The following is a 13112-nucleotide window of genomic DNA, read 5'->3' as shown; positions in this document are numbered from 1 at the left end:
GCTTTACACATTGAGAACTACGTAGTGGGCATATTTGTTAAATATATTATTATAGGTATGTATATATAGGGCGTATCAGACCAGGTATCCCACCCGATTTTTTCATAAACACGAGGTGAGACGAAATTGAGGAGAAATGTTAAGCCTCATCCTATATCCGAAAAATAGAATGAGGATATTTTCATTTTCCGGAACTGACCAGAAGTAGTATAGTTACTACTGCGGTCAACTTTACACCATATCTCTTCGTATTAATCAAGCCAATGTTATTCAATACATATCGTTTTTTTTAATATTTGAATTTACTTGTTTTTCTAATATATTTATATTTAAATATTTGTCGATACATAAATGTAAACGCCGCGTAAAAAGAAAAAGATGCCATGCTCTCTGACATTCCAAAATTCATTTTATACAGTTTTATTTATTCGATTTCCTGCAGGCGTGCATATTACTCTGAGCTACTCTCGCTTGGAAAATTAAATAATCCATTTATGGGTGAGTGCATTTTAACGTACACTGTATCGTGCTAAAATGCATTCTGTTAAAATCCTAGGTCGTCTATATAAATGGTGAACGATATGGCAAACGATAATTAATACCAGGGATTAAAAATTAAAATTTTGATTAACTTAAATTTCAAAGTCATAAAAGAGCAAAAAGATAATCATATTTTTGAGTAATTAAACAAAACGTTTTAGTTTGAATTAACTTTATAAGATATAAGCCATAAACAATTACATTTTTTTATATTTTTTTAAAATAACAGTTTTTTAGTCACATACTTTTGTTTCGAATGTTTCTTCAATTTTCGTTCCGTTCTAGCTTTAGCCACAGAATTAAATTTATATCGATATCGGTTAAAAATATTAAAATCAATTCTCCCCCTCGTAATTCGCATCTCGTAAGTAGTATCTAACTTCGCGAACTCGAAAATTCTGATTTTAATTAAACTTTCCACACATGTAGGAGGAGTAAAAAGATGAATTTTAGATATTTTTTGTTGCTGCCCAAAAACGGTTTTAAGGGATGAAACCACTCCTCATAAGGGATGAAACCACTCCTTTTATTTTAATAAATCAGAATTTTCGAGTTCGCGAGGTTTCCTTGTGAGTAACTTGTGTCAATTTTTTCACATATAAAACGCTAAAAATTATGTGCTAGATTTTATTTCTCAAATAACCAGCTTAATAATATTCCTTATATTTTTTTATAATCAACATCATATAAATAATTATAAAAAAAATAGTATAAAATTAAAATTTTATTAATTAGATATAGCTTTACAGAAAGATACGTTAATAATCGCTCACAATCAAATTTCAAGGCCATTTTAGCTGCTGCAACATAAAGTCTTCCGTATAAAACAAATATATTCTTCGCTAGCTTTACAGTCCATGCAAAGATCACTGAATAGACAAGTACAATAGGTTTCGTGCATTTTCGCCAGATTGCAGTATGCTGTGTATTAACGTTAGAATTGCAGAGTACCTATAATCTCTCTCTTCCCTCACAAGCGATTCCGTTTCGAATCCCATTTGATGCATTGCTATAACGATTTTTATCGATGTAACAGTCATTATACTATAGGTAGTAAAGAGAAATGTAAATGCTTGAAAAATAAACTATATATATATTTATAATTGTTAGGTCCCGAGGGGAAGGGTGTAGCAAGAAACCGAACTTATACGTTTCGTTTATTTCTGGGGCTTGCGCGGGATCGGCACGTCCCGCCCAACAATAATTTTAATATTTACTTGATTATGATAGAATATGAGAAATCTCGAGCTTTCATTGCAACGGGAAACAAAATATAAAATTGCGATTAATATCGGACTCAGATATAAGTAAAACAAATGCGACATATGCGCGCCGAAATTTGCCGAAAGGCGTAAATGTAAAAAAAAAAAAACACAGGCTACACTGGCTACAGCCAGCATATATATTATACATATAATCCATCCGTACGCCGTACGGTCGCATTTGTGCACGTCCATCGATTCGAAAGTAGCGTCGTTGTGTATAGCGGAAACGTGTGGCGATATCAAACCGGGCGCAATACGACGTTCTATCGTTGTTGATGCGACGTGAAATCGAGTATCGAGGACGAGGATGCTTCAAAGCCGGACACTGTCCGTCTAAATCGGCATCTGCACGCATTTCTGACGCGCATGACAGACTCGGATAGAATTAAACCCGTGCTGTCTATAAGCGATATCGATATAACCGGTCGACTTCGCGCATTAAACTTGACCGAATGGGTCAGCAACAAAATTACACGGCATAAAATGTCGTTTTACACGGTAAAACGGAAATTATAGAACACACGATGCTCTCTTCGGGAAGAGCAGGTGTTTGCACGCGACACAGATGCAGATGTGCAACACGCTCTGCGCGTAATTGCTCTCGCCCGCAATAAAAGTAAGAATTTTTTTACTCAACCTTCATATTGTTCTTTTACAATTTACGTATGTCACTTTTTTCAATATCTCAAGATTATATTCTGTCCGTCTGTCTATCGACCGACTTGTATCGATAATAACGGATTCTAGGTATTGATATATAGGTATTAGCAAACTTCAATTTGTATATGTACGAGTCATACTTATTCTGTGACAGTTCGATTTTTCTGTTATTTTGAATCTGTCACTTTTTATCGCATCCTTTTTCATTCACCACTATAAGAAACAATCATATAAAGATACGCATCGTCTAATAAGTTTTAAGAATTTCTCAGTCGCGAGGAATATATTGTAAGCATTCCACTTTGCTAAATTCGACTTTTTTTCCTGTCTGTATTATAAAGAAGATAGGTACTGTACTCTGTACTATAATCACTAATCCATAATTTATTAAACTTTATGGTCGTTTCCGACATGTCTAATGCTTTCGTCTCAGCTATAATCTTTTAAAGTAAATTAAGAAAAGTTAGGTATACGTCAGAAGATCCGTATTTTTCTTTCCTAATAAAATAAGCAAAAATAAAATATGGAAAATTACAGCTCGTTTATTAAAATCCAGAGAAGAAAAGAAGGCTAATCTGATCCACGGTTATACTGATGTACAGACTTTGACGTTAACTTTTTATATTATTCCAGCAAAAAAGTGTTGAAAGAAATTCTTCCCACAGATGTAACTGTATGATATATTATGTATTAGATGACACAAAATTTGTCAGCAATAATTTTTTTATTTTATTCAGAAATAAACATTAACTGAAATAAGCGTGCAGGCATCAGTTCGTAGTGCTAACAATAAGTCATATCACGGTGAATGTATATATGCGAAACGGAACAGATCTCGCAAGATTTAGCTCTATTTTGAAATGCAATCAATCGACATTTGAATTTTATTAACAACAAAACTTTCCTTTCTTATTCATAGCTAATCTGACATCTAGATTGATAGCTAAAAAAAGTCTTTAATAAAAAATTTTAACCAATAATTTGTCAATTTGTAGAAGATTTCGAATTTTCAGATTTTGCATATATTGGTCTTTGTTCACGCAAAATGATGTATTAGCTGCCATAGATATTATATAGACACGCTATGCACAGTCACAGTATGATTGCAGTGGCAAGAATGACTACATTATCTCGTCGTTGCAGCCAATCCTGAAATCCTCTCGACAGTATGCTCGTCTCTATATAAACTCACTTAACGCGTGTGCAGGTTTCGCGTGTAAATTACAATTGCGTGTGGTTTGCAGTTGTTATTCAGTCGTTATCGTCCGTTGCACTCTGTCACTCTGTCACGATTTTCTTTTTTTTTTTTTTTAATTGACACGAGATAATGCAACGACATTTATGAATGTTACGAATTACGTACATAAGTGACAAATTATACGAGTTTCTTAAATTTAAATGGTTAGATAAAGGAGAAACTAAAAGAAGCAGAATTACATTTCGGTGCCCTAAATCTCTGCCCCATGCTACATTGTATTTTCTAGTATACGGTCCAGTAAGCAACAGTCTATTTTTTGCCAAATAAAAAAAGCTATAAATTTCCATTTCCTGCCATCACACCGGGCGCGGCGCGACAAGGGATCCCTTCCAGATTCAAGAGTCAACCACGGGTGGAAGTTCTTTGTGAAGTTACAGGCCACACAAGAACACACAAAGTGATCGGTCGAATGGCTCGATGTATCGCACTGAATTCTTGCATTCGCTTTTGGTCCGTCATGCAAAACTACCCGCGAACAATGCATTCGGGCCGCGAAGCTGCGTCGCGAAGCCTGCGCCTGAGATTGGGTACAGTACAGTACAGTACAGAGATAACGTTATTATACCGTTCCTATAGATTTGCAATAGCGTGAACAATAGCGGTATTTCCTCCGAGCGATGGGACGCATGCCGATATCTCGGCGAAATGAAATGTTGCAGTACAGTAACAAAGAGGCAAATAGGTAGCCGGCGTGCGATCGACGGCTTGCCGAGTAAATAATGGCGGAATTGTCCGAATGCGACACGTGGGCACCGAAAGTATAGAAGTTTACATACTTATATCGCGGTAGCGCAATGACTTCTTCATTACCGGATGTTCAAATTTTATTTATTACGATGTAGTTGCAATGTATACGATGGACATATCTATGAAAGTAGCGAGTTGAGGTTTTCCACGTATTATGATATACATGCATATACTGCAATCGTCAACACGTCAATCGATAACACGAACCACTGACAGAAGCGTTTCATCGCCTAGGACTACTCAATAGGACTATTAGACCACTTGTCGAATACTCAAATTTATGAGAATCCAACTTTTGATTGTTTATCTCCTTTCAAAAATTATTAAATCGCGAAAATTATGTAGTTACAACGCCATACAAACAGTAATTAGTAATTATTTCCTCAGCATTGTCGCAGTATCTCTAAGTCAAAGCTTTGTCTAACCTAAGGCATGAATATTTACCTTCGATTATCGGATGCATTATTGGCAAGCAGCGTCGCGCGATTATAACTATAGATATATCTAATTTCTAAGATCTTACCATGCGGAACATATATTCCGATAGATCTAGCATCTCATAATTGCCATTGAGCGTCGTCCAATTTCGACCGACCTTTGACGTATATACGCGCCAAGTATGTGCATTATTACGTGCTAGTAAGAAAGTAAGAGAAATAAGGTTCTAACGTCAAAAGTATATTGCAATCAAAATAAAATTCTAATAAATTTTATAATAAACAATAATAATATGAAAGAAATATAAAAATGTATAAATAAAAATAAAAAATCTAAAAAATTACAGAACCAACTAGATGACAGAGCGAAACATAACAGAGGGTATATCTTATGATTATATTTATAAAATCTTTCTCTTATACGGAGTATAAACTAATAATTTAAAAAGTTAAATCTTGAACGGATTATGTTTCCTTTTACTTCATTGAATTTTATAAGATCGTAATTGAAGAACTTGCTATACAAAAGTGACGTATGTGCATGTTTAGCGGAAAATATGTTGCGCTATTCATATTTACGATTAGTTGTTGGGTATTTTCTGTAAGAAACCTTGCTCGAACACGTCTGAAAGAGAAACTAATAAAGTTCTCCGATCACACATCGTACGAGCCGGTCTTACAACTGCACGCTGAACAAGCACAGGGGACTTCTTGACGGCACAAAAGAGGATATTTTGATGTACTTTGAACTCTTGGCGCAGCTTTGCAGCGCGAACGAGCTTTTATTGTGCGACAGACGGCTTATAACAATATCGACTTATAGCTTTGTATTACATTTACGTTTGCGTTTTCTTGGACAAACAATCGGCGACAAGAGTAAATAGCTGCGTATAGTAAATAGCTTAAATCGAAATTCCACATAATCCAACATAAGAAGAGATTAAAACAGTAACGTGGACGAAAATAAGTGTAGATATATAGCGTTCAACAACTCGCAAGTTCAATTTTAACAACGGTTATTCTGAATATAGAGCATCTCATCTTAGCCAATCAATATTGAGAAGAATTATTTTATCATTTAAGTACATCAATTTCCTAATTTTGTGCATTACCTACGTATCTCTATAATTAAATTTCTATAATTCTATTAAATTAAAATTTATCTAGGATTATAAAAAAGAATATCGTTTGATATGATTATGTTTACTTCTCTATAAATAATACATCGTTAAAAGTCTTTTATTTTCAATCGTTACATAACTCGAGATTTATTAGCTTCAACATTTTTGTTAAAAAAAAATTTACTTCAAATTCATCAAAGAATCGATCATTTAAAATCAACGTTGTGCAAATTGAAATACTCTCTTTGTTCTATCTATTTTTCATCAAAATTCAAAAACATTCCATATATATGCCATGTATTCAATTTTCAGGTATAGAATTCAATTTTCAGTTATATTTAAAATCAATTATAATCTGCAAATATGTCAAAAATTTCCTTGTAAGTATTTTATTTCACTGAGGCATCTTTCAAGGCGCGTGTATGTATTGCGGCAACTTTGATAAGAATGTCGACTTGATTTTCTCGCGTTGATACTTATAATAAATCCTCGCCGTGTTTTCGTATTACGTCGCAGCAGGAGCATCACGTTTAGCGCATGTTTTTTTGCGATGAAACGCATTAATGGGACGCGTGTAACCTTGTAGATAGACAGCCGCTTCTGCGTTACAGCCTTCCGCGATTTCCCGCACGTAACGTCATAAAATTACAGGCAAATTGCCATATTACCGAAAAGTTTTCCGATAAAACCGTCACGTTCACGAAAAGTCCCTCTACTTTCGTCTTCGACTTTTGGTAAATTGTTTTCCGACGTGAGGCAGGTACTTTCGTCATGTCTCTCAAGCGCCAGCTTTCCTATTGTTTTTTAGTTTTTTTGTGTGATAAAAACAAACTTGGGATGTGTCCCCGAATACTGTTTTTGTTTGCATACCAACCGGTACTTATTGTCAATTAATAGAAACTAAAGAAATATCGTTTGCTAAAGTTAGTAACAACATTATATTTGCTAAAAATGTCTTTTTAGAATTTAGTTTTACAAATATTTTCCACGATTTTTGTCTGTGTTGCAGCTTACGCCTGGATATTATGTGATTCATTTTACCTTCTTATTGCTCAATGTCATTTCAGTCTTTCGGTCTAGATCTCTCGTTTTCTCTCGTCGACGCATTAAGTGATTATATTCATTAATTAGTACGACATAAAAGTGACTCGCGCACCGAGTAAGCTTGTGCTCGCAGCGAAGCGACCGTTAGGTAAAAGAGACGTCATTTTTACAAAGTCTCGCGTATGTCAATGTGTCAAAGTAAAACTCGTTAAACTTTGTTTAACTGCGTTACATGATAATATGTCGCCGATAAATTACAAATAAGATAAATAGAAGATCCATCTTCCTCCTCGATGTTGCGCCCGGCGTTGAATTTTTCATGAAAGAGGTAACTCGTCAGCGATCGAATTTGAACATTTATTAAGCTATATCTCGGTCGCTTCCTCACGTTGTTGTTATAAAGGAAACTTGTGTAAATCGCTTAAAAGAGAACATCTTGTTTAATGGGTAAACTCGGGATAAACTGTGCAGTTATCGGCCATTTACGGAATATTTTCAGTCTTCATTGCGAAATGTGTGTTTGTTTCTATCAGTATTTCATTAAAAATAAGATATGGTACACAATATAATGGCGATGCCATTATATTTCTCTTCTATTGTCAGTTTCACATACAAATAAAAAGATATAAACAAGCTTGTAGATGGTTGACATTGATTTTCCATTACAAATGAGTAAAAGCATGCGGAGTTTATTACGTGAGTAAATCTATAATTTACAAATAGATAAAAAGATTTATAAATCCGCTAAATGATTCTGGAGGATTAAGAAGATCTAGATTAAGAAAAATGTATGATAAACGATTTAATTTCATAAAATTAAAAATTTTCGACTTTTTAAAAATGAATTAAGTTACAATCGCTTTTTAAATGCATATATTTTTAAGTCTTTTTATTCATTTTATACTTTTATACTTTGTTTTTCAAATATTCCCCTTTTAAAGATTAGGAATTTTATTCTGCGGAATTAATACTCGTCTGACTTCTTAAAATCTTATTTTTACACCAGTAAATTTGAATGCAAGAGCATTGTATATTGTATGCGTTCTCTATACGCATAAGGGAATTCTACGCATCGATTATATTTATTTTTCTCACTTTTAAAATCATTTAGGTCACGTCTCTCGACAGTAAAGCTAAAGCACTCATGATGACGAGGTATAGATTGTAGAGCACAAACAACCCTCCAGCTTGAACATTCGTCGATCTGCTCGACACACGCGTGTTCGAGACAGACGCGTGAAATAAAAAAAAAACGCGATTTTTTGGAATACTGAAATCGGCTTTGCAAATAAATTCGATGGCGTTTGAGATCTAACGGATATATCGAAAACACACTCCCACGATAATTGTTCCGCATTGAAATTGGATATCGCGACGAGACTTGACACTACATACTCGAAACGTACTCATGCCCGTGTAACTCTTAAATCATCGTTAACAAACAAAACGTCGTAACGGAATATCCAGTTCAAATGCGGATTGAAAATTATACGAGTTTCGTGATTAATTTAATTTTTACGTTAACTTTTACGTTGTGTTAATTTTAATTATGTTTACACTACATTAAAGAAATTTGTTTAATTATGCCGTTGAATTATACACTGCTAAGATATATCGATCTGACCACAAAGCTCGCTAAGTATTTATTATACTTTGCGTTACTTCTTTTAAGAAGAGATAGACATTTTGATCGGACAGCAAACTGATTGCAAACTGTGCTTAAGTCTTAAGTAAATAATTTATTACTTATATTCGCGCTTTCCTTTATCTTTCACTTTATATAACTTTACAAAAATGTACCATTGTGCTCGTAAATATGTATATTTCTTGTAAAATATTGCTATATACGCATGCATTGTTTTCTAATTTTCTTCCTAACAATCATATCATGTACAAAACTTAATTAAAAGTAATCTTGAGGTTTGATAAGCTCTAATTAAAAGAATGAATAGCTATATCCTCAATTAATTTCAACTAATATTTATAAGATCAGGTCATAGCAAACATGACTTATAGGTTGATCAGAGTTAATTCAGATGGGTAGAGATCAATTTACATGTAAATGCAACACGTACTTAAAATTGCCCGATTCAAATGAACCATATTACGTATTCAGTGGCTGAAATTTGAAATACGAGGGTGGTTAAAACGAGGTGGACGGAATCGCTCGGCCTGGCGGTCATTCATCGTGAAAGAGCATTACGCTGTACGCGTATAATTAGCCGGAATTTATGAAGACGGCCGCATAGAATAATTGAGAAAGTACAAAAAGCGAAAGGACTCTCATCCGCATTACGGCAGAAAAAGTAAAGTTCTTGGCTGTTGAATCGAAATGTCGACACACCGCCCATACCGGCATAATTCGCTAAAAGTATGCGGCCATACGTCGCAAAAAGGTGTGAAAGGTTATGTATCGGAACTAAAAAAAAGGGGAAAAAAAGAGAAAAAGACAAACTGACTGCGTCGTATATACATACGCTCTGGTTAGCGCGAGCGAAGATTTTTATGTACGTTTTTTTTTCCATAAATCGATCCGATCCACACATTGGACGAGCCATAAACTCGACTATTTCGCGCGATGTGTGCTTATCTTTCGGCTCGGCTTCCAAGTTCATTGATCGTGATGAGGGGAATTTTGAGGGGCGCCGATATATATAGAAATAAAACTATATGCGAAAGTAGAGAGAGAGAGAGGGGGGGGGAGGGGGGTAAACGCCAGCAAAAAGTGATAAGTCGCGTGAGTCTCGTAAAATTATATTTAAAAAGTATTTAATTATAACCAGTCAAATATTATCTTTAATTTTATGTATTTAAAATGAATCGCGAAAAGCTCGCGTCTTCTCAAGAGAGCTTTCATGAATAAACAAAGCGCGAACTGATTTTCGTCTCTCGCAGTCTTTCCATCAAGACAAGATTCTGCCAATTCACTTCTGGAACATCTATTTATATCTTTATCCTCGATAGCTCGATTGCTCCGTCAAGTGCTAAGCAAACGACATACATGAATAATCAGTCGAAAACATTGCCGGATTAGTTATCGATGCGACAGGATATTTGCCTTATTTGCTGTATTGGTCCAAGTCGCGTTATCCCCTGATGGCTGATCCTCTCCGCTACGTGCTAAGTTTCTTAATTAGCCGTCTATATCATTAATCAACCGACACTGCGGTACAAGTGTACGAGCACTACGAACGAACATGCAGCGGAATAGGCAAGAGGGTAGTAGTGGCAGTGTAGGGAAAATAGAGAAGCAGCACCGTGTGTACCGTGTACCGTGAGCCGTAAGTCGTGAGCCGTGAGCGTTTGCGGGGGTGAGAGAAGAGGGTATTGGTGGGCGGACGGGGGACGCGCGCGCGGCGCAGTCAGCGAATCAGCAGGATACCGCACCTGATCAATTAAGCTGCTAATCGTGCCGAAATCACTGGTCACTATCGCCACTGTTATCCGTCGAGTGTTCTCCACTATCTCGCGTACCAAGCATCCGACTGCGTGTTTCGCTCGTTTTTTGGCATCGTCGTCTTCCGCCGCTTTTCTTTCTCGTTCTTCTCGTTCCTCTCGTTCCGAATCCCTATACCAATCTCAAATCGGTCGAATGGTTATTGGATGGACAAGATATTATAATTGGGCAGCAATTTCGTTGACAGCTGCTCGTCGAGGCTGGTTGAGGCGGCGGCGGCGACGGCGGCGTCAACGAGCACGAGCACGGTGACGACGAGCTTACGAGCTTGCGCGACCCTCGCACCTCGCACGACTAACCGAGGCCTGGAATCCACTGGAATCGGGGCTTGCCTGCCACCCTAGAGCCACCCTTACCTTTACCGTGAACATTGAAGAGCGGCGCCACCCGCCACGAGCGCTACCCCACGGAGAAACTACCCTTTGGATTCGGATCTGCTTCGTGCCTTCGTGGGTCGTGGGGGAGGAGGGAGGATTGTGCCACGCCAGCGCAGCGATATATCGGGTGTGGTGCGGTGCGGTGCGGGGACCGGTCAGGCCGGTGCCCGGTGGCGCACAGCATAAAAGCTCTCCAGATTCTTAACCCGCCGGAAGATTTTTACACATTTTCGTGCTTCACACGGCATATTAGCAATAAAAAAAAAAAAATAATAAGTACGAATTGTTGTTGATGGAGACTAGATTTACGTATTTGATTTGATATTTACCGCGTGGCATTTATTTCTCTCTTTATCTCATTCCACATGTTTGTCAATAGCATTTTCTTGTGTCGATAACGTCTTCTTTTATCTCCTATAAATATTTGAGAGGTATTCTCTTCTCGGTATTTATGTATTACAATTTACATTTATACAACTACTGTCAGAGAGAACTGTCATGTAATAAATGTCAGATGTAAATGTGCGTTAAAAAGCAATTTATTAGATATTATCGTGGCGAATAAGATGAAACTGCATAAAGAAAATAATTTTCTTGTGTCGACAAATAAATATAGTCCCAAAATATCAAAACACAGCATTTTATAAAACCTCTACCAAATCATGTGTTTTTGTAGTTTGTAACTTTTCTCTTGTGCATGTAATTGTAAAAGATGTACTTTTATAAAATAAACAATATTTTATTAACGTAAAATTGATACATTTTCTATACACAGTACTAATAAATAAAAACATAATATACCTTTTTATTTGAGTAGTATGTTCGAAGTATATTAGTGTCTATCTATATCTAGCTGTCTCTCTTTTCTTTTCTCTCTTAACTGCTTTTTTTTTAATTTAATGCAAATTTTTCAAATGTTATTTATAAAAAATTATTAAAAATTAAAAATTATATATTAATTATAACGCAATTAGTTTCTTTATTATATTATTTTAATATTGCTGTTATTTTATACATTTTTTTATTGCAAAATTAATTATCAATATAAGTGCAATAAAATTCTCCTCCGTTGAATTTTTTTTTTACATATTTACTCACATTTATTTTATATATTTAATTTATATACGTATATTCTTGTCCACATTATCCAGTTTGAATTCAATCTGTATTATTTGCACATTAATCCGATTGCACTATCGAACTGTGCCCATCTTACTATAGATTTCCTTTACTTGCGTTCCTTTTCCTTCACTTTAAGGCGATGTGCTCGTGGTTTCTTTTTCTCGTGTCTTTCTTGTCGTTCAACCACCTGTAACTCCTTTGAGATAGGCATTTTAAGCTGCATGCATTTCTATCCTTCTTTAATCCCAACGTTACACTCTTTCGCATCGTTTTATATTTTTCATGTGGATCGAAAACTTTAATAGTAAATCTATCTGAACGTTATCTCTCTCTATTAGGTTTTAATTGTTCAATTAATTATTCAAATTGCTATCCAAAAATTGTATAGGTTTACTAAAAGATATAGCATTATTGTGTCTTTCTTCTTTTATCTATCTGACAAAATTTAGATTGAATTCTTACATTTTAAAAATTAGACGCAGCCATTTCTTGTATTTTTTATGAATTCTTACTATAATTATATAATTATAATATTGTAAATTTAATTCTGCGTGAATTAATGCAGAAGAACATTTTTTTACAATCTTTAAGTTCTTTAAGAGAAAAAAGCTGCATTATGTATATAAAACTTTGACTAATTTAACAATACACATCTATAAATGTAGGAATTTTTTTTATAACAATAAAATAATGCATAAAAAGTAAAAACGTAAAAATGTATCAACAGTCGAGTAAATTAATTCAATTAAAAATAGATGTTCTATATTACTCGCCATTCGTAAAATAGAAAATGTGTAATGTATGTAATGTCTTTATCGACATCTGAAAAAACAGAAAATGTGTAAACTTAATAGGAAACGTGTGACAGACTCTCGCGATACAATGTATATTTATAAATTATATGTATGTTTACAAATTAAAGTGATAAAAATCATCGATAAAAAGATAGCGATAAAAATTAATTTATTAATTTTTTGTTCAACGAGTAATAGCGCGCCACAAAATGCAAAAAAATAAATGACGATAAATTTTTGCATACTTGTTACGTTTATAGTAGACATTTATATTTAATATTTGTTATTCT

The 13112-nt window shown here is 34.9% G+C and overlaps 1 protein-coding gene across 1 annotated transcript in view; it reads right to left on the bottom strand.

Moving 5' to 3' along the window:
* Nucleotides 1–11396, bottom strand: part of LOC139823170 (uncharacterized) — a 37475-nt gene extending 26079 nt beyond the window's left edge. The window contains exon 1 of the mRNA XM_071795562.1: nucleotides 10460–11396. The gene's annotated coding sequence lies outside the window, so the exon portion shown is untranslated. The remainder of the gene's footprint in view (nucleotides 1–10459) is intronic.
* Between the last annotated feature and the right edge of the window lie 1716 nt (nucleotides 11397–13112).

This window comes from Temnothorax longispinosus, chromosome 1, assembly GCF_030848805.1.
Source record: "Temnothorax longispinosus isolate EJ_2023e chromosome 1, Tlon_JGU_v1, whole genome shotgun sequence".
NCBI lineage: Eukaryota > Metazoa > Arthropoda > Insecta > Hymenoptera > Formicidae > Temnothorax > Temnothorax longispinosus.
The sequence above is the reverse complement of the archived record's forward strand: the minus strand, read 5'-3'. Positions and strand labels throughout refer to the sequence as shown.